This window comes from Gorilla gorilla, chromosome 22, assembly GCF_029281585.2.
Source record: "Gorilla gorilla gorilla isolate KB3781 chromosome 22, NHGRI_mGorGor1-v2.1_pri, whole genome shotgun sequence".
Lineage (NCBI taxonomy): Eukaryota > Metazoa > Chordata > Mammalia > Primates > Hominidae > Gorilla > Gorilla gorilla.
Window position 1 is genome coordinate 31,324,129 of NC_073246.2, and position 22,464 is coordinate 31,346,592.

At 39.8% G+C, this 22,464-nt stretch overlaps 1 protein-coding gene across 5 annotated transcripts in view; it reads left to right on the forward strand.

Annotated features, from left to right (window-relative positions):
• Positions 1–22,464, forward strand: part of BACH1 (BTB domain and CNC homolog 1) — a 283,858-nt gene that overhangs the window by 221,324 nt on the left and 40,070 nt on the right. For 2 of the 5 annotated variants that reach the window (XR_008674793.2, XR_010132396.1), the window contains 2 exons: positions 2,217–2,243; positions 3,063–5,700. The exons of 2 other annotated variants lie outside the window; for them this stretch is intronic. The gene's annotated coding sequence lies outside the window, so the exon portion shown is untranslated. Of the gene's footprint in view, positions 1–2,216; positions 2,244–3,062; positions 5,701–6,262; positions 8,733–22,464 lie in introns of those variants that run through there. One more of the 5 variants, XR_008674794.2, reaches the window with a different exon arrangement.

Genomic DNA, 22,464 nt, shown 5'->3' on the forward strand with positions numbered 1-22,464 from the left:
TATATGATGCAAAGCTAAGTAAGACATGGCCCCTACTCTCAAAGTGTTTACGGTCTGAGGAGTTTAAACCCATAGAAATGTATTGTCACAGACACTGAAAGATTCTTTGAGATTCCTCTGTAACTCTTGAAATGTGAAGAAGGAAAGAAGACAAGGGCAGTACAGGGTTCTTTGAACAGTGGGATTGTGGGTAATTTGACATTGCCTTCTCCCCTTCAGCTCTGACACTGCAAACACGCAACTCCTGTACATCCCTCTTTCTGCTGTTTTCACCATGTGCTGAATGCCACCAGCCATTCGAATTAACTATTGCATTCCAGCTAGGATCTCTGAGGCAATGTCCTCATAGTTATCACACTGGATAGAATTCCAGGTGGAATCTCTGAGGAAATATCCTAATGGTTATTGCGTTGGATAGAATGTCATGATTTCATGATTGTTTTGCTTTGAAAACAAAAACTTTTAATCTGCATGAGAGCAGGCTCAGGGAGGCGACAAAGCTGTTGCCTAATATGCAGAGAGTGATGTATGGTTGAGAGCGGAGACTTCAAATTTTGGCCCTGCTACTCACTGGGTTTGTGGTCTTAGGCTGGTTAGTTAACTTCTCTGAACTTGAATTTATCCTGTAAAATGGAACAAAATATTAATACCTGCTGATTGAGGCTGTTAGGTGGATCAAATGAGGAGTGCCTATAGAGTTTTTAGCAGAGTGTCCAGTACATGAATAAAGGACCAAGACATTAATAAGCATGGGGATGATAATGATGATGCAAAGAAACTTAGTGTTTTCTGTGTGGTCTCAGAAGGTGGAGACACACCTGGTGTTTGGGTGAATAGAACTAGCTGAGATTGGAATACTTCCCATGTGGTGGGTCCCCAGCAGAGCTTGGCATCACTTCTGTCTCTTAGTCAGGATATTAGAAGGGATTTAAGAGAGGGGCAGGATTTTCAAAAGAAGACATTTATGCGGCCAAAAAGCATATGAAAAAAGATCATCATCACTGGTCATTAGAGAAATGCAAATCAAAACTGCAATGAGATACCATGTCACGCCAGTTAGGATGGTGATCATTAAAAAGCCAGGAAACATGCTGGAGAGGATGTAGAGAAATAGGAACACTTTTATGCTGTTGGTGGGAGTGTAAATTAGTTCAATCATTGTGGAAGACAGAGTGGCGATTCCTCAAGGATCTAGAACTAGAAATACCATTTGACCCAGCCATCCCATTACTGGGTATATACCCAAAGGATTATAAATCATGCTACTATAAAGACACATGCACACATATGTTTACTGCAGCACTATTCACAATAGCAAAGACTTGGAGCCAACCCAAATGCCCATCAATGTTAGACTGGATAAAGAAAATGTGGCACATATATACCATGCAAAACTATGCAGCCATAAAAAAGAATGAGTTAGCGTCCTTTGCACGGACATGGATCAAGCTGGAAACCATCATTCTCAGCAAACTAACACAGGAACAGAAAACCAAAAACTTCATGTTCTCACTCATAAGTGGGAGTTGAACAATGAGAACATATAGGCACAGGGAGGGGAACATCATATAGATGATGGGTTGGTGGGTGCAGCAAACCACTATGGCACATGTATACCTATGTAACAAACCTGCACATTCTGCACATGTATCTTAGAACTTAAAGTATAATTTTAAAAAAAGAACTTAAAGTATAATAATAATACTAAAAAAAAGAAATTGTGGTATATATATACCATGGAATACTACTCAGCCATAAAAAGGAACAAACTAATGGCATTTGCAGCAGCCTGGATGGAACTGAAGACTATTCTTCTGAGGGAAGTCACCCAGGAATGGAAAACCAAATATTGTATATTCTCACTCATAAGTGAGAGTTAAGCTATGAGGATACAAAGGCATAAGAATGATAAAAAAGACTTGGGGACTCAGGGGAAAGGCTGGGAGGGGCGTGAGGGATAAAAGACTTCAAATTGGGTTCAGTGTATACTACTCTGTTGATGGGTGCACTAAAATCTCACAAATTACTGCTGAAGAACTTATTCATGTAACAAAAGACCACCTGTTCCCCAAAAACCTATGGAAATAAAAAAATTTTTAAAAAGGAATTCCGACTCGTTTCCTGCCCTAAAAATCCTCTGAACTCTCCCTTTTCATGTTTCCCTCTCCAATAACCTATGCCAATCTCTGATCTTTGTCTCCATATTTGCTTTTCAGAATGTCATATGGTTGGAATGTCATATGGTAAGTCATTTTTTCAGACTGGCTGCTTTCGCTTAGTCATATGCATTTGAGATTCCTCTTTGTCTTTTCATGGCACAATAGCTCATTTCTTATTGGTGTTGAATCTTATTCTACTGTTTGTATGTACCAAAGTGTAATAACTCCTACGCCTACTAAGGGGCTTCTCAGTTGCTTCCCAGTTTTGACAACTTTCCATCAAGCTGCTATGAATATCTGTGTCCACATTTTTTATGGAAATAAAATTTTAACTAATTTGGGTCAATGTCAAGGAGCACACTTACTGGAATTTATAGTGACAATATGCTCACTTTAGTAATAACCTGCCATACTGTCTTCCAAATTGTACCATTGACATTCCCACCAGTCAATGAATGACAGTTCCTATTGCTCCTCAACTTGCCAGCATTTGGAGTTGTCAGTATAGGATCTTTTTTTAAAAGGAAAAGAAGAAAAAAAAGAAATGAACTAAATGAAGGAGCTAGCGTGAGACGTCATTGATTAGAATAATTTATTTGAGTCAAAAAGTGAAATGCAAGGAGCAGCAAATACAGGAATCAATCTGTACCCACATCCAGCCCACCTCACATGTCACCACTACCAGATGTATGGATAGAGACAACCACTTTGTTACTTCACAACTCACACACCATCAGTGCCTGAGTCAGACCTTCTGGCTTTCAAACTGTGCAACTGTAGACAGGTTTCTTATTTTCTATAAGTCTGTAAGTCAGTTGCCTCAACTATAATATTGGAAATGTAATAGCTTATATCTTATACTTTGGTAACAAGGATGTGAATATAATAACTTGTGTTTTGCAGGTATGGACATATAAACTGAAAAAAAAAAAAGAGAGGGGTAGGAAGAGAGGACCCTTAAGATGACTACGAGCCACAGGGTCTACCACTTCACTCCAGGGATGATGAGAGGCATTAAGTGAAGAAGGGATGTGACTCAGTAGCTTTGAAAAATTCAGAACACTCAGTTGACCTCTGATAGCAAGGGTGTAGCACTGGCCTAAATGGCACCAAGAACTTGGGTGTCTCTGGGATGTAGCAGTGCTGGCCAGAGGAGGTCAGCTCTAAAATAACCTGACATGGAAAGGTTTCCTGGTATGACCCTGAACTTGACCATTGCTCAACTATGAGCACTCTGGGAGCAGGATTCGAGTCTGTGTCTGTCTGTCCTTTTTCTCTACACCATGCTGCCTGTAACTGTGTGTATATTTGTTTTATCCTTCCAACTAAGGTATTCATATTTACATCTGTTTCTATTTCTATGATGCAACAATGGGCAGAATTTTCTTTTTTTTTTTTTTTTTGAGATGGAGTCTTGCTCTATTGCCCAGGCTGGAGTGCAGTGGCTCAATCTCTGCTCACTGCAAGCTCCACCTCCCGGGTTCACCCCATTCTCCTTCCTCAGCCTCCTGAGTAGCTGGGACTACAGGTGCCCGCCCCACACCTGGCTAATTTTTTGTATTTTTAGTAGAGATGGGGTTTCACCGAGTTAGTCAGGATGGTCTCGATCTCCTGACCTCGTGATCCGTCCACCTCGGCCTCCCAAAGTGCTGGGATTACAGGTGTGAGCCAGTGCACCTGGTCCAGAATTTTCTTTTGAATGTCAGTTGGTTTTAGGGAATTTTTCCTTATTTGTACTTTTTTGTGTATTTTTCTCTTTTGCATTCCTGTTACTCAAGTTTAAAATAAATGAGACGAAACTAAACATTTATTTGAATTTCAACTCTGTATTATATTTCTTTTAATTGTTTAGCCTATCTTGAAATTATAATTGGGATGGTGTTTGTTTTACGACTTAAAACAATTCAGGATTATTTCAGTCAAAAATATGAAATCAATGCCTTTTTGATGAATAGAGGCTTTACATCTGAATAATAAATAGGCTGTCCTTTGTTTTCATAAATAGCTGGGGAAAATTATAAACCCCAGTTATCTCCTGTCATTAAACTCATCCTGGAGACGTGGGAAGTCTTCTTTAGAAATATTTACAAAAAGTAAGTTCACAAATGCAAATTATCCAAAGTGAAAACATTAAGCGTTAAATATAAAGGGCAGGAATAACTTGTTATATATGAACAGCAAGGATGTTCACAGGGAGAGAATAGATAGGTAGCCAGAAGCACAGCTTCATAATGACGAAACATAAGGCACTTCAATAAAGACCTGAACATTTATGTTTATCTTGTTAGGTTAATTTGCCAGTTAGCACACAGTCAGTCTTCTTCTAGAGCATTAATGAATGATTTACATTAAGCACAATAAAGAGCACCTGCTTTCTGACTGTTACCTTGTTGAGGTAGGGAAATACGTCCCAAGTAAATCAACACCTTTGCTTTGGTAGCTATAAAATTAGTCTATCTGATTTAAACGTTATAGTCATGGTATTTGGTAGTCTTGTTAATTTTGGACTTGTATTAGCTAAGAAAAAATACGCCTCACAGAAGTAGAGCCCTTATAAACAAAGTAAGATTCTCCCTGGTTTTTATGTGAAGGAACTAGTTGATTCTCCTGGGTGATTACTTTCACTTCTGCAATTTCCTTTCAGAAATGAGTTCTGGTTCATTGATTTTTAGCAGAGCATATATAACTTACTGTTTTTAAAAGGACTATCCTTCTAGTGGAGCACAAGGAAACAGAATTTTAAGGGGTGATCATAAAATTAATATATGCTCATTGTAGATGTTATATAAAGCACAGACAAGAAACAGAGAATTTAAATTCTGCTCTCTAGGTACAATCACTAATATACCAGTAGGGGTGTTTTTCTTTCTAGCACTTTTTGGAGGTGGTATATAAGTATGCATAGTTTTTCTGCATATATTGTTAATATATTGCTTAGGTTTAAAACATTATAATTTTTTCAACATTTTCTTATGTTATTAAATATTCTTTTTAAAGTTTTTATACTTGAAATAATTATTTATTCACAAATAGTAGAAAGAAGTTTCATGTCTCTCCCAGTTGTAACATCTTATATAACTATAGTACAGTGTTACCCATTTTCTCCCAATGGTAACATCTTATATAACTATGGCACAATACCAAAGTCAGGAAATTGCCATCAGTACAATATGTGTCATTTTATTACATATATAGATTTGTGTGACCACATCATAGTCAAGACACAGAACTATTCCATTACCATAAACATCTCATGCATGCTAACTCTTTATACCCTTATGGTTACTCTATCCACCACCACTCCTGGTAACCACTAATTTTGTTCTCCATCTCTCTATTATTGCTTTGAGAATGTTATATAAATGCAATCATACAGTACTTGACCTTTAGAGATTGGATTTTTTACTCAGCATAATACCTGTGAGAGCCATCAATATTCTATGACATGTACTGCGGTTTCACCATTCCTCCATTGGAGGACATCTCAGTGGTTTCTGGATCTTTGCTATTACCAAATAAAGCTGCTGTGAACATTGTGTACAGGTGTTTTGTGGGCAGAAGTTTTCATTTCTCTGGGATACATTCTCAGAAATGTGATTTTTGGTTCATATGGTAAATACGTGTTTAGTTGTTTATTTTTTAAAGAATAAGAAACTGACAAGTCTAAAAAACTGCCCAGTTACATGGTTTAAAAGTAGCTCTCTCATTTTGCATTCCTGCCACCAAGGTATGACAGATCCAGTTTCTCCACATCCTTACCAGCATTTGGTGGTGGTACTATTTTTTATTTTTGTTGTTCTGATAGGGGTGTATTGACATCTCTACATCTCTTCTTGGCCTTATAAATATTCTTTGAAAATGTTTTTTAATAGCTGGTGCTACCTACTACTAGACTTTATTTGAAACCTAAATAGGTGAGTTTTTAAACTACCACCATAACCAATAACAGTTATTACCTGTTGAATGACCTTTCAACAATTCTGTTTTCACTGTACTCACTTACAGAGCTTTATGAACTGGCCAGGGAAAATAGCTTACAGGTTGTCTCTTTATTTAAAATAAGTCATTCATATTTTGTCCTTGTCTTATCCACTCTCTCATAGGCTTGCAGAGAGAGAGAGAGAGAGATTTAATTAAAAATGAGTACATCTGAGGCTCCTGCTCAGAGATCCCAGCTGAAGTGGCTGTGTTGATTTTTCCTGGTGTTATGTCATCGGAAGGCATTTTAAAGCCCAGGTATTGTATCAACATAAATGTTCTTCATTGCCTTGCACAATGAGTTCTTGTAATCATTCATCAGAGGGTGACTGAGGAGTCTGCCTCTGCCCTTCAAGAAGCCACAGCTCATTGTCTGCACTTCCTTTCATTGCCAACTGGGGAGAGCTTCAGAAAGGAGGAAGATAAGCACTGGGATGCACAAGGAGGTGGGTTTATGTAGGTGATTAATGCAGTTCCATAAAAAGAGCTTCTCTAAGAGAACAAAGTGCTACTTCATTTGTGGGAAGACAAGATTGAAGAAGAGCTCTCTTTAATGCACTAGTCAGGAGCAGATGAATAGATATATTGCAAAACTCCCTTCCTAGGAAGAAACAAGTCCCCCCAAACCTAAGAGATAATGGCATGTCAGTCAATTTTAAAATGGACATTAGACCTAAAGAGAATGTGAAACCCATTAGACTGTAGGGGTTGCAAAAGAGGGGCACATAATTAGAGCATAAGTCTCCTGGCTGTGACAGCATGAGATCTCGGGAAGATGGATTCACCAGCCTGGTGCTGAACTCCACAGCTGGGCTGAGCAGGTTCACCTCCTGTTGCTGTCACCACAGATAATCCTCCTGGGATACAAGGTCTTAATGTATGCCTTCACCAAGACTACCTTCCAGACTTAATAACCCCATAAATCCCTGGGAGATGTTCATTCTAATTGACTACTTAGGAACAGCATTTATTGATGATGAGCTAAATTTTCAGAAATCAATTGCTAATTAGTGACACAGCCAAGATAACGATATAAACAATGCCTAGGTTGCAGGAAAAGCTATGAAAAAAAGATAAAAGCTAACAGATGATAAAAAAAACAACAACTAAAAGTTAAATAAGACCAGAATGAAAAGCAAGTCAACTATAGGAAAAGTCCTTAGGCAGGAAAGTAGCAGGCCTGATATCTGGTTCTAACGTCAGCATGAGCTGTGTGACCCTATCTAGCTGTCTTTACCTGCTCCAAGTTAAAAGTTTACTTACACAAAAACAAGTGACCTAGGAGAGACTAATGGGGGCTCATTCATTTTTTAAGAATTAATAGACTTTAATTTTTAGAGGGGTTTTAGGCTTACAAAAATTGAGCATATAGTATAGAATTACCACATGCTTCCTCTATCCTTGCCTCAGTTCCCCCTATTATTAGCATCTGGCTTTGGAGTGCTACTTTTGTTACAATTGATAAACTAATATTAATACATGATTATTAACTAAAATCCATACTTTACATTAGGGTTCACTCCTTGTACAATTCTATAGGTTTTGTCAAATATATCATCATATGTATCCACCATATCCACCAGAATAGTTTCACTGCTCTAAAGAGGCCCTGTACTCCATCTATTCTTCCCTTCCTCTCTCTCCCCAAGTTCCTGGCAACCATTGATCTTTTTACTGTCTCCATAGTTTTGTCATTTTCAGTGTCATACACTGGAAATCAAACAGTAGTAGGTAGCCTTTTTGGACTGGCTTCTTTCACTTAGCAAAATACATTTAAGTTTCCTTCAGGGTTTTTCATCTAGCATGATAGATACATTTTTATAATTAATTTATTCAATCATTAGTTATTAGACGCATGTCTGCTTCAAGTACTGGCTGGGCCCAGAGACATAAAGACAAGCAAGAAATTGCTTTACTTGTATGAAGTTCACATGGGAACCAGTGGAGAGACAGATGATTGAACAGTGGCAATGCCCTGCAGAGAGGAAAAAATGAGAGTAGAAGGTGAAGACAGTGCACTGTGTTAGATGATGTCTCAGGGAAGCTGGACAGGGGGTCCTAGTATGTGTAGAGGAGGAGGCAAACTCTGAACTGGACCAGCTTCCCATTTTACCAGCCAGGAAAAAGGAAGAAAGTGTGGGAGAAAACTGCATCGGTGTAAAAATTAATACATTAAAGGAAGTGAGAAAGTTAAAATAGAAGATAATAAGGAAGAACATATTTTTAGTTGTAATGGTTCTGAATGAATACCTGATATGAGTGTTTTCTATTATTTCCTCTTACAAAATAGAAGAATCTTTGCTGGTGCCTGAAACAAAATTAATTCATTTTCCTTGAATAACCTAAGTTTAAATATGGGTCTTTTTTTTTTCCATTGAGAATCATAGCATTTTACAACAGGAAGGAAACTTAATGGAAATTTAGTTTAACTTATTTATTTTACAGATGAGGAAACTAATGGCTAAAGATTGCTTTTCCCAGCTATTTAAGAAATGGAAGTATTTTTAGTAGAGATGGGGTTTTGTCATGTTGGCCAGGGTGATCCGCCCACCTCGGCTGACAGAGCGAGACTCAACTCAAAAAAAAAAAAAAAAAAAAAAGGAAGAAACAGAAGTGTGGGGGTGGAAAGTAGGGCTCTTTATTCTGATTCCAGTGGTCTTACTCTTACAGACTTTCTAAAGACACAGAATAAACAATGCAATTATCCAATAGCAGGTTCTAAAACATGGGTAAAAAGAAGAGAGAATGACAGGTAATCCTGTTTCTTACCCAAATAAGAGGCCAGTCCAGAAAGTTTGAATATCCCAGATGTGGCTGACCTAAGGAACTGTGAATAAGAGGATAGATAAGAACATTCGAAGTGGGGAGGGAAGACAGAAATGGAAAGAAGGTAAGAAAAAATCAGAGGGGAGGCAATGAGAGAATAATCTAAAGACACTTGTGGCATTAGATATGTCATTTTATTTTATTTTATTTATTTTATTTTATTTTTTGAGATGGAGTTTTGCTCTTGTTGCCCAGGCTGGAGTGCAATGGCGCTATCTTGGCTCACTGCAACCTCTACCTCCCAGGTTCAAGCGATTCTCCTGCCTCAGCTGCCTGAGTAGCGGGATTATAGGCACGTGCCACCACGCCCAACTAATTTTTGTATTTTTAGTAGAGATGCGGTTTTGCCATGTTGGCCAGGTTGGTCTCGAACTCCTGACCTCAGGTGATCTGCCCGCCTTGGCCTCCCAAAGTGCTGGGATTACAGGTGTGAGCCACTGCGCCTGGCCTGGATATGCCACTTTGAAGAGAATGTTGCCAAGTCTGTGGGATTAAAAAAAATAAATAAATAACAACAAATGACTGTTGGTCAACTTGGAAATTCCAGACATCTAGAAATAACATTAATTCAAGGAGAGAAATCAAATTCCTGTCATTATCTTCTGAGAATATCTCAAGTAGGAGGCCCTGATTCTGAGGTCAACACACTCTTACAGATTTCCCCAGTTTGGTTCCTGTTTCTCCAGTTTTCCATGTTGCTTTTCTTCGTGGTTCGAGGGTGTTTGGATGTTTCACTGGGAGAGATGCTGGCAAGCTTACTTGCTTCGCCAGGCCTGCTATGCATCCTGTGGGATAGCTCTCCTGGGAGGCTGTGTGTGAGCACAAACAGGGCTGGAGGAGGTTAAAATCTGTTGTTCTCTTCTCCTCTCTTCTCTTCTCTTCTGTTCTCTCTTTCCTCCTTCCATTTCTGCTTCCCTTTCTCTCTTCTCCTCTCTTTCTCTGTCTTTTAACTATGGAATAAGATTTTCTGCGTCCCTCTCACATTGCCTAATATGACTAAAACTCTTTCTTGTTGATTAATGGTTAAAATTGCTTTCTATCTTTCACCCTTCTCCCCTCCAGACAAAGAGGTTTTTGTCGATTCCGGGGATGGGAAATGGTGGGGTATAGGTGACGGTAACAGAAAAAAGAACTTTTATTTATTTTTTTGAGACAGGATCTCACTCTGTCACCCAGACTGGAGTACAGTGGCACGCTCTCAGGCTCTCAGCTCACTGCAGCCTCCTCCTCCTGGGCTCAATCAATCCTCCCACCTCAGCCTCCTGAGTAGCTGGGATGTGCACCACCAAACCTGGCTAATTTTTATTATTTTTGTAGACACGGAGTTTTGCCATGTTGCCCAGGTTGGTCTTGAACTCCTGGGCTCAAGCAACTGTCCACCACGTTCTCCCAAAGTACTGGGATTACAGGAGTGAGCTGCCATTCTCAGTCAAAAACCTTTTTTCTTTTCTTTTCTTTTCTTTTTTTTTTTTTGAGATGGAGTCTTACTCTGTGGCTGGAGTGCAATGGTGGGATATCGGCTCACTGCAACCTCCGCCTCCTGGGTTCGAGTGATTCTCCTGCCTCAGCCTTCTGAGTAGCTGGGATTACAGGCACCCAGCATCATGCCTGGCTAATTTTTGTATTTTTGTGGAGATGGGGTTTCACCATGTTGGCCAGGCTGGTCTTGAACTCCTGACCTCAGGGGATCTGCCCACCTCGGCCTCTCAAAGTACTGGAATTATAGGGGTGCGCCACCACACCCAGTCTCGGCCAAGAAACTTTTAAGAAGCTCAAATGTGATCCCCTAGTTCTCTGTGTTTGCTGGGATGACAACATGGAACATGGTTCAGGCAATGCTCCTGCTCAGCAGCCTGAATGAGGAGAGGTATGAGGGGCAGTTTTAGGGAGAATTACAAGTTAACAATTCACAATATCGTCTCAGTATATACACATCATTCTCAGTTTCTGAAGGAAAGGGTAACTTTTCAGAGCTGCACTTCACACTTTTTTTTCCAAATACATTGCCGATTCCAATTTTGCCCAGAGATTAGAACTCCTTTGTCTACTGAGTTTACTAATGTGCTCAAGCCTTTTCGTTTGAACATACTGAAATCTCCTTTTTTTCTGACCTTAAATTCTAAAGATATTTATATTTGTTAGAAACTCTCAAGCAGAGTCTGATGGAATGATATGGTAAGGGAATGGAGGCAAAGGCAGGGTTTGAAGAAAATAAAAGCGGATGTGAACTCCACATCAGTGCTATAAGAGCATGAGAAATTGTGGCCAGCCCAGACTGAAAGGGTCATGGCCGGCAGAGACGACATTTTAAACGATCCAGGAAGGATGAATGGGAGTAGCATAATCTGGTGTCATGCTGAGGAAGCATAGCCACCTGCAGTATGCAGCATAGGAGCATCGAGGTAAGTTCAGGATGGCTCCGGGTAGTTATAGTTTTGGGTGGCTGATTAGCTTATAGGCTTTCTTCCTCTTTAGAGTGAAAGGTGAACGGTATCTGAGTTATTGGTGACGAATCTGTACGTGTCTACAGCGACCTCAATACCTGCCTTCTCAGAAGAAATAATTCAACTGAGGGGCATAAGAGAGAAAAAGAGACTGGGGCAAGTTTCAGAGGAGGAGTGGAAGTTTATGTAAAAAGGCTTTAGAACAGGAAAGAAAGGAAAATACTTTAGGAAGAGACTCAAGTGGGCACTGAGGTCAAGTGCAGTATTTAATTTTGATCTTAGGACTTTGTAGGCTGGTCCCTTGCCCATGATTCTTCCCTTAGGGTGGGCCGCCCCCATGTGCAGTGCCTTCCTTATGCTCAGAGGTGAGCACGCGGTAGCGTGTTTAGGAAGTTGTGTGCATGCCCATCTGAGGCTTTCTTCCCTTTTCCGGTGGAGTGTCCCCGGAAGGTCATACTCCGCCATTTTGTCTCTTAATGTGCATGCCCAGGCTTACTTGCCCGATACCTGAGATTTTACTGGAAGCCCCTTTTTGCTTCTCCCTGGAACCTGCATTCAACTAACACTTTAATGCAACAGGTGTGGCCCATCAGGAAATGGCCTCTTCCTGGCGCTGGCTGCCAACTGATCACTTTTAGAGAGGGAATGTGATAATTGCCCAACCATCATCCGATATTCCCAGTGGGTAGGGGAGAGCCCTCTCTTGCCCCGCTCATGCCTGTCTAACTCCCTGTAACAGTTTTGACCCATGGATGAAAAGTTTTCGTGGTTGTGTTCCTACTCTGTAACCCTGTCAAGTTATAGTGATGAATCCCTGACTTAGGCTAAGCCCTTCTAGTTTCAAATATCTGAAATTTCATAGTTTGAGTTGAGACGAAGTAACTATTGGGAGATGAAAACTGAGTTGCTAGTGGCTGTGCTCTAGAAGGAAGTTTTATAAACATTGGGGCTGGTGCTGGGGCTGCCTGTTCACCTACATTCCAACGTGTTAAACTTGCTAAGTTGGTGGTAGACGCCAGTATTCTCCTAATTAATTCATTTTTGATGGTTGTTTTTACAAACAATTTCCAGGTTTTTTTTTAATACCTTAACTCATTAACTGCCCACAAATCTGTCATTCAAAATTAGCCCATGTGTTCCCAGTACTGTGATTTTCTCAGATTAAGAAAGTGGTTCTCAAACTTTAGATGACATCAGACTTGCCTGGAAGGTTTGTTAAAACACAGATTGCTGGAACCCCTGCAGAGATTCATCTGATTCGTCAAGTCTTGGGTGGGGCATGAAAATTTATATTTTTATCTTTAATAAGTTTTTAATGCTTATATTGCTGGTCAGAGAACCACAATATCAGAAATACTGATTTATGCAGTAATAACTTTTGAAGAATTCTGTAAAAATAAAAATACATTATGATATGTATTACACTTAAGTGTTTATGTTCGTATGGCGTAAAAGTCCAATCTCAAGACCTTTAACACCTTAGCATAAATGGGATAATATTCATTTCTAATGGGAAGTTTATTGATTTGGGTACAGTTGTGGTGATCATATGCCACAAATTATCCTGGGTATACCAATTTCAAGTATTTTTTTCCTTCCAATAAATTTGGGCCATCATATGCATAAACAGAATTTAATATCTATACTCTGATAAGATAGTTCATTTAAACATGTTCACAGAACAATAAAAGACATCTATCCTTAGGTCACAGGTCCTAGCTTTTTGTTTACCAAGGAATATCATCACTGTGGCATACAAAGAAAATTTGAGTGAAGGAAGAGAGAAAGGGAAGTCCAAAGCAGGGGTCACCAGAAAGATGTTCCCAGCGGGCTTGTGTGTGGTATAGTACGAAGGTGTGTCACTTAGCATTTGCCCAGAGAAGTAGGACCAGTAGGGAGTAATGACCTCCACCACACAGGACAAAATTGTTGTCTGCAGGTGGAATTCCTTCTCTCCAGGAAGGCTCGGGCCTGCTTTCCAACTGATTAAGCCAGGCCCACCCAGGTTGTCCAGGATAATCTCCCTTAATTAAAGTCAACTGAACAGGGACTTTAAATCTGCAAAATCCTTTCAAAGCAACAAGTAGATTAGTGTTTGAATACCTGGGGACTACAGCTTAGCCGGGTTGACATCAAAAAAGCCATTACAGAGGGTATGAGCTATACTCAGAGGGAGGGTGCCAAAAAGGGTAAAAGAATGGTTCTGAGGGCCAGGAGCACCAATCTTCTCTTATTTTTAGTTTTGGAAACTGGATATACTCTGTATTCGGCAATTGCCTTGTAATAGACTTCAAGAGTGAGAAAAAAAATCCCTTAATAATAGTTTCTGCAAATGTGTGAAAGCTGAGTGTGAGGAGAAAAAGTTGTTTTCAGGAACTAGGAGCTGGTTCACCTTTAAAAAGAAAATCAGCTGCCTCTGGCAAAATGGAATTGCAGCATTATCCTGGATGGTAATTTGCACTAGTAAATTTATCACCAACCTGGCAGGGGAGATGCTGAAGACAAAAGCTTTTATTTCTCAGTAAGTCAGTAATGAAGCCTCATACAGGCAGCTGAGGAATGTGCGCGCTTGGATGGCAAAGTCGTCTGCCCTTTGGTCTCTGAGCACATGGCAAGAGTTGGACAGGTGGTCGCAGTTAATTTTAGCATATCGTAAAAATGACTATGGGTCCCAGGGAGGTTCCATGGGCTATTAATTAAAAATTCAGCCTTAATGTAAAATTCCATGATTGCCAAGGAATCAGTCACTTAGTGATATCAGGTAAATTCCTGTGCAAGGAAATAAGATCTCAGTACTCCCAATTCACTAAGCCAAAAAGGAAAAGTTAAGTTGAGTCATGCAGAACACACACACACACACACACACACACACAACAGCAACAACAACAATAGCAAACTACCTTTACTTGAGTTCCTAAACAAACGCTTATAGGGTAGAAGGCCACATGGCTCTTCAAGGGGCTTCTCTCACTCTGACAATGTAAGTGAACAGCTTATCTTCACAGTATGGTACAAGAGGAGACTGGAAATCATTCCTATCCACCCTGAGATGAATGCATATTTGACTTCCTCCTCTACTCTATGTTTACTTTATCTTATGTAAAGTGCAGATTTACTGAATGTGAGATGAATACATAATTGACTATTCCCTCTACCCCCTCCTTTCCATGTGAGTATTCAGTGAGCCTAATCAAAGCATCACAAGAATGTGACCGTATCCTCCCTCTTTTTCTCTCCCCTTTTCCCACGGCCCACTTTTTTCCCTTTAAATATTGAAGCTCTCAAAGTCCTCTTTGGAAAAAATATGGGCCACAGATCCTCCTGCGACTTGTGTCTCTCTTTCCTGGATGCATCCTTAACTTTGGCAAAATAAACCTCTAAATTGATTGAGACTCACTTCAGTTATTTTGTTCGGTGTTACAGTCCTAGGAACTTGGAACACAATCTAATTTTTGTCTCAGAGAGTCAGAAATTAATGCCACATTCATGGCAGCTGGAGTGGGTAATTGTGTGTTTGATGAGATCCCACTGTGAGAGCCTACCACGGAGCTGAGTGGTTAACAGATAAATGCTATTATTGAAGGACAGGAGAAATGCCGCTTACATAAAGTATACCTTTCAGACGAAAACTACCTGAGAAGGGGTGGAGTCCACATGAAAACCTCAAATTATAGCACACATGAAAGAAAATAATCCAGCAGTTAGAGGAATGGAGAAGTAGCACTGCCTTAGCTCCTCTTTCAAAGCCTTTCCCTTTTTGGTCCCTTATATTATCGTCTCCTAACACCATTTTGATGCCCTATGGATATCCAAAGGTTTCTCTCCAAATCTCACCTCTCTGGTTTTTGGTCTGCCATTGATCCTTTCCCTGCCAACCTTATTCTTTTAAAATTTACCTCTCCTAGGAATAATACTCTTGGAAATCTGTTTCCAATTCTCTGATTTCTGAGAGATACTGTGATAACCATGTTGATGCTGACTGTGGAATTCACTCAGTGGTAGATCCTAGACTATAGTATCACTGTAATCCCAGCACTTTGGGAGGCCAAGTTAGGCAGATCACCTGAGGTCAGGAGCTCAAAATCAGCCTGACCAGCATGGTGAAACCCTGTCTCTATTAAAAATATAAAAATTAACCAGGAATGGTGGCAGGTGCCTGTAATCCCAGCTACTTGGGAGATTGAGGCAGGAGAATTGCTTGAACCTGGGAGGCGGAGGTTGCAGTGAGCCGCGATCACGCCACTGCACTCTAGCCTGAGTGACAGAGAGAATCAGTCTCAAAACAAAACAAAACAAAAAGGAATATAATATCAAGTTCCTCCTGGTTTGATATGGAAATTTAGCTGTCCTTCTTTCCTGCAGAAGAAGGATGGGATGCAGATACCTTGCTCCATTTCCTGAAAAAGAGAACTGATTGTTTGGCTGCTTGTGATGGCCTTTGATGGGCATCCTAGAATGGATGAATAGTCATTGTTGTTGTTATTTTTGCCTATCTGAGCATCATTCCCATTGCATTTATAACTGGGGGGTAGCTTAAAGGTCTAATTTCCAATATTGTAAAAAATAATATTAAAACCAATGCTCAAGAAAGTTATGTGAGTTTCCCAGTAGCAGACAATCTTGAGGGTTTTTAATATGTATCACTCAGAAGTATGAAAAATCAACAGAAATGAATAGCTCCTTGTGGGCTTCCAGGCATTGGGGCACATGTCTAGGGATTTTTAATAGCTGTGGGTCCTTTATGTTACACTGTAAACATGCAACTACCTATCTGTGCCTCAATAAACTTGTTATTTTGGTCATTACAAAGAGGCATTACACTAATGCAGGAATAGAAAAATAGAATGCATGTAGTTCAACATATGGCATCTCTGAATTTTATCACTTTTTGAATTAACCAAGTGTTAAGCATTTAATTGATGCCCTAGGTCAATGGAATTCTACTGAAATGTATGATCTTGGATAAGTCACTTAATTTCTCTTCTGAGTGTTGGGTTAGTTATACAATTGACAGGTTAAATTAGATCATCTTTTAGCACTAAGGTTTTATGATCTTCCATCTATATCCCATAGATGATATGACATCTATGGGAAATACGATCTAAGTTAAATGGTTCATCATTGCTGGGGAAATACAAAACCAACAATGATTCTGACAGAATGATTAGCATCCCTGAAAGATCGATTATACCAAGACTTATTTATCCACAAGCGAGGGATTGTTTAGTTACTCTGGACAATTATGGTTGTTATCTTCAAGTGGTCTTATCACAGAGAGAACTGCAGCTTTTGGTCTTTTCTAAGAGATTTAAATCATTTTAATGGGGCTTATAATTCCACATCAAATCATGACTAACAATAAGATAAAGTTCAGAGGCTTAAAAATTGCCATAAGAGCAGAGAAATAATCTGTAGCAAATCCACAAGTTAATGAGATGCCTGATGTGGGAGTGTGCATTTTCTAAGAAAAACCATTCCTCTGAAAGATACTGATCCCAGACTTCAGAGAAATGATGAGGGCCTTGGAACTTTCCTGCAGGCTAATCTTCCAGAGAACCAGTTTGCCAATCCCTCAGATATTTGCTCCTGCTTGTTTCTTTTCCAATTGCAGTTGTTTACATTCCTCTGCCCAGCTACCTCCTCACATTCCTCTTATATATATATATTTCTTAGCTTCCTCCTTCCCTGCTGTATTTGAGGCATGCCTAACCACTCTCTTTCATTGTTATTTATTTATATTGCTAAGAACTATGGGAAAACACATAGATTGACAAAAGTAACAGATCTCAGAGAATGAATCGCAAAATATACTCAAGTAATTGATATGGTTTGGCTGTGTCCCCATCCAAATCTCACCTTGAATTGTAGCTCCCATAATTCCCACGTGTTGTGGGAGGAACCTAATCAGAGTTAATTGAATCATAGGGGTGATTTCCCCCATGCTGTTCTTGAAGTAGTGAATAAGTCTCACGAGATCTGAATGTTTTATAAGGGGAAATCCCTTTCACTTGGTTTTCATTCTCGCTCGTCTGCCGCCATGAAAGATGTGCGTTTCACGTTCCACTATGATTGTGAGGCCTCCCCAGCTGCATGGAACTGTGAGTCCATTAAACCTCTTTTTCTTTATAAATTAGCCAGTCTCGGGTATGTCTTTATCAGCAGTGTGAAAACAGACTAATACAGCGATTGTCTCTAGAATTCTCTGAATTGTAAACAAGGCTACATATACATTCTGGTAGCGTCCTTTCTAGATTCCTTCCATGGCTGTTCCCTACTTCTTTTGTTAGTGTTTTCTTTTTTTTCCCTCTAGTCCTGTCTATGTTGGGCACTTGCTGGGGATGTTTAGAAGTCAGCCTAAGGTCCAGTAGGTCTGGTCCTGTTGTCCCTGGACTGTGCTGGTCTTGTCTTCCTGTTTATTTTTCTAGCACCCCTTTACTAACCTTTAGGCTAATTTTTAAATTGACCTTAGTCTAAATGGCATGTTCAAAGGCGAAGTGGCCTTTATGATGTGATCATCCTTGGATTAATTTTTAGGTTATTATTTCCTCTCTCAGCCTTGATCCTTGGGGATGCCAATTTTATTTGCTGGTTCTGCTACCGGTGGAGGGTGTCCAGGTTCTTTGTGTCTTGAACATAAATTGGACAAAACGTACAAACAAAGAATGAAGCAACTAAAGCAGAGATTTATTGAAATCAGAAACATACTCCACAAGGTAGGAGTGGGCCGAGCATACAGCTCAAGGGCCTGGTTACAGAATTTTCTGGAGTTTAAATTCTCTCTAGAGGTTTCCATTGGTTACTTGGTGTACCATCCTGTGCAGGTGAAGAGGCTAAAGTGAAGTTACAAAGTTATTTACTTGGTGTACACCCTATGCAAAGAAGAGGATGTTTCCTGTCATAGCTGAAGTAGAGTTACAAAGTTATTTGCTTGGACTTAGAAGGCTGGGTTGGGGTTTTTCCATTTAATTTAGTTCTAGGAAGTCCTTAGGTTCCCTGCCTCCAGACCCTATTTCCTGCCTCAGTTCCTAGTTCCAATCCTTGGTTCTGGTTAAAAGTTTTCTACAGGCCACCTGAATTTTAGACGAAAGGTTCTTTCTAGTGATGTGGTGGTAAATGTTTAACAACTTGCTTTTAGAAGAAAAAGAAAAACCTGATTTGTAGCATTTGCCAATTTCTCTCGTGTAAATACTACCACTATGTTCAATTTCAAGTCCCCAGTGTGATGCCGTGGAACTCAGAATTGGAAAGGAATGAACGTAACTGACTCTCACTAGCTGGCTCTATCACCCCCTTAATCAGTTCTCTAACTCATTTGTGGAATGGAGAAAGCAACTTAATTCTTTCTTAATTTTGGCATTTTGTCATTCCCCACCCCTCCCCCCACCATCCCTGGAAGACACACCCGGCTGATCTCATAGTTCTTCTGGTGATTTTTAGTATTAAAATATTCACGAAAGTCTAATACAATTGCTTATTCAAGTTAAAACTTCTTCCCTATTCCAGTTTGTACTTGACCTCATCTGTAAGCCTACTGTTGAGCAGAACAACATGTACCAGTTACCAATGCCAGGTGAAGATTCCAACTATCTGGAGGATAGACAAGGTCATCATAATGCCAGCCACCTGTAATAGAAATCCAAACACTTATGCCCACTGTATCTTAGTATTGGAGTCGCCAAGGAAAACGCAGTACTGTCAAGCACTGGCTGGAGCAACACTTTCACTCACATAGAGAAGAGACAGGGTGAGATCAGCTCCAACAATGTGCATGAGTCTTGCATGGCTAGTGGGCCCCTCTGGCAGCCAATGCAGGGCAAGAGGCCTTCACATACCCATCCTGTACTGCAGTAGTAGGACGCTGACCCTTCCCCTGTGGGGCCTGAAATACTGAAAGCTGGGGGTGTGCTTGAGGGCCGTTGACACACGTGATTAAGACTAACAAAGGAGCACACACGGAGCCTGGAACTTGGCAAGGAAGTGTTCCAGGCACAAGGCCCATTCTTATGGGGCAGAGCATGGGGACTGCCTTTCATCTCTATTTTTTTGTCTTGCTCTTTTACTCCTCCCACACCCCCGCCCTTGCTGCTTCCTGCCTCTCCGGGCTTAAAGACTGTAGTGGTGCAGCGTATTGGTGAGTGGGAGAGAAGGCCTTATTTCTCTGTTAGACTTGGTGGGGCTGGGGGTGGCAGATGTCCCTAGCTGCCTCTTTCTCTCATGGTACACTATTATGGCTTCCTTGGAGAGTCCTCCCTGAGGATCTCCAATTCCGGTTTTCTGGCAAGGAGCTTCCTCTTCCAGCTGGCTGTTTCCTGTTTCCCCTCAGATCCTGGATCTGTCTACATCTAGCCTCTTCATTCACTTTTGTCCTCTTCAACTCTAGACATACATCTGACACCAATAAATCCTGCCGTTTGGCTGTGTCTCAGGCAGGCTGCTACAGGTGCTCTCTCTGCTTTGGACTTTCTAAGAGTGAGGCTGGTACCATCCTGGAAGTTGAAGGGACACATGCCCTCCACCTGGTTCCCTTAAAGCCATTTTCTCTTCACTACAGGTGAGGAAGGGAAGTGCCACAACACAGAATACCATACACATCCTTCATCTTCAATCTCTTCAGCCTCTTGTGAACCCCAAATATCTGAGACAGGCCTCAATCAATTTAGAAAGTTTATTTTGCTAAGGTTAAGGATGCGCCTGTGACCCAACCTCAGGAGGTCCTGATGACGTGTGCCCAAAGTGGTTGGGGCACAATTGGTTTTATGCATTTTAGGGAGACATGAGACATCAATCAATATGTGTAAGATGTACATTGGTTTGGTTTGGAAAGGCAGGACAACGCTAAGTGGGGAGGGGGCTTCCAGGTCGTAAGTATATAAGTGACAAGTGTTTGCAGTCTTTTGAGTTTCTGATTAGTTTTTCCTAAGGAGGCAATCAGATATGCATTTATCTCAGTGAGTGGAGGGATGACTTTGAGTTTATCTTAGTAGCTATCTTTCTTAGGAATAGAATGGGAAAAAAGTTTCCTTAAGCAGTTCCCAGCTTGGCTTTTCCCTTTGGCTTAGTGATTTTGGGGTCCCGAGATTTATTTTCCTATCACATTCCTCATGAGGATTTCCTTTCAAATAGTTCTTCCCTTTGAACTAACAATTTCATTCCTGGGGATCAGTCCTAAGGAACTAAGCCCAAATAATGAAAAAGCTTTCTGCTCAAAGATATTCTTTTCATCTTTTTTAAAAAGCTTTTCCTAACATGTTCTGATGGGGGCAGGTGACTGGCAAAGGCTGTTAGAACTGGTTTTAGCCACATGAAGGGTCCTTGGGAGGTAATTTAGGGTCTCAGGTGAAAATATGAGGCAGGAAGGGTCACATTTTAACATCCTGCTACAGATGATTTCTTGGATCCCACCAAAGACCTTTTATTAAGTCTGTATTCCCCCACATTCTTCTCTCTGGCTAGATAATTCCCTACTGTGACTTTTTGTATCTTTACAATTAGTTTCTAGTGGCAGACTTCGGCAGCAATGCAAGTTTACCACATATACCGGCTTTCTGGTCTATCTCAACATGTCTTCCCACCACTCACTTTTTTTTTTCTTCATTTTTGGCCCATACTGAGGGGTTGCCAGAATATTTTCTCTTATTTTTTTAAACAAATTCGGTTTTATGTCAAGATTACTAAAATTAATTTTGACATGGTATCGCCCATGGTAATTTTGTGTATGTTACAATTCATAATAAATTAACCAGAGTATTTTTTCACAGGCTCCTACCCACTGCATATTTTTATCATCTAACACATAGTAAACGTGTCAGTCTGTTAGATTCAATGCAAGTGCTCAGAGAAGTCTTTGTAACTGTACTTTAGATTTTGAGAATTCATTCATGGTTCCAATACATGGCATTTTACGTGTAACATCGCAAATGGGTTTCATTTTAAGCATTCCTTAAATATGGAGCTTGTGAATTACAAAAGAATCTTTTATTTTACACCAGAATACTTCACATCTTATGGAAACTCATCATTGATTTTATTTAAAAGAACTAGTTTTTCAAGAACACCTAAACATTTAATTATCATTAAATCAATTAACTTGTAACCTCAGGATTATCTAACTATCAATCTGGAATGTCCAGTCAAGACAATGAAATATTAAACATATTTAAGGGGTTATAAATATGTGGAGGGAGGAACTAAGTGACAGTATTGAAAACTTTAAATATATGGGGATTACATTATATTAATGTATTTAATTGGTATGTTTATTTATTATATATGGATTATGATATATTATTAGAAGTTTAAATAAACACAGAAAATATTAAATTTTATAAAAGGGTAAATAATGAGGCTAAATATAAGTTAAACATAAAATATTTGATTAGCTTTTCTTCATAACCCTATAAGTACTTAGGTTACATAGTATAATAAAATAGAACGTCCATGTACATAAATAGCACGAATCTGCAATTAGTAGAAATGACCTGAATAGGCCAGGCCTAGTGGCTCATGCCTGTAACCCCAGCACTCTGGGAGGCTGAGGTGGACAGATCACTTGGGGCCAAGAGTTTGAGACCAGCCTGGCCAACATAACGAAACCCCATTTCTACTAAAAATACAAAAATTAGCCGGACATGGAGGCACATGCCTGTAATCCCAGTGACTTGGGAGGTTGAAGCACGAAAATCACGTGAGTCTGGGAGGCAGAGGTCGCAATGAGGTGACAGCGCACCATTGCATTCCAGCCTGGGTGACAGAAGGAAACTGTCTCAAAATAAATAAATAAATAAAATAACCTGAATAATAAATAATTTAAAAATTTTTTAAAAACTGTAAGAGATTACCTAATGTCCTAAAGTAAAACTGTAGCAAATGAAAGATGTACATTTTATCAGGAGGTAGGGTTAAATAGTAAAAAATTATCTTTTTTCAAATTAATTTATCATTTTAATATTATAATTCAAAGTCCAGATGGGATTCTTTTGAGATAAACTTTGTAAAAAAAAAAAAAAATTAAAATATTTTTTTTCTTAAAATAGAATATTAATGAGTGGTGGAGAATT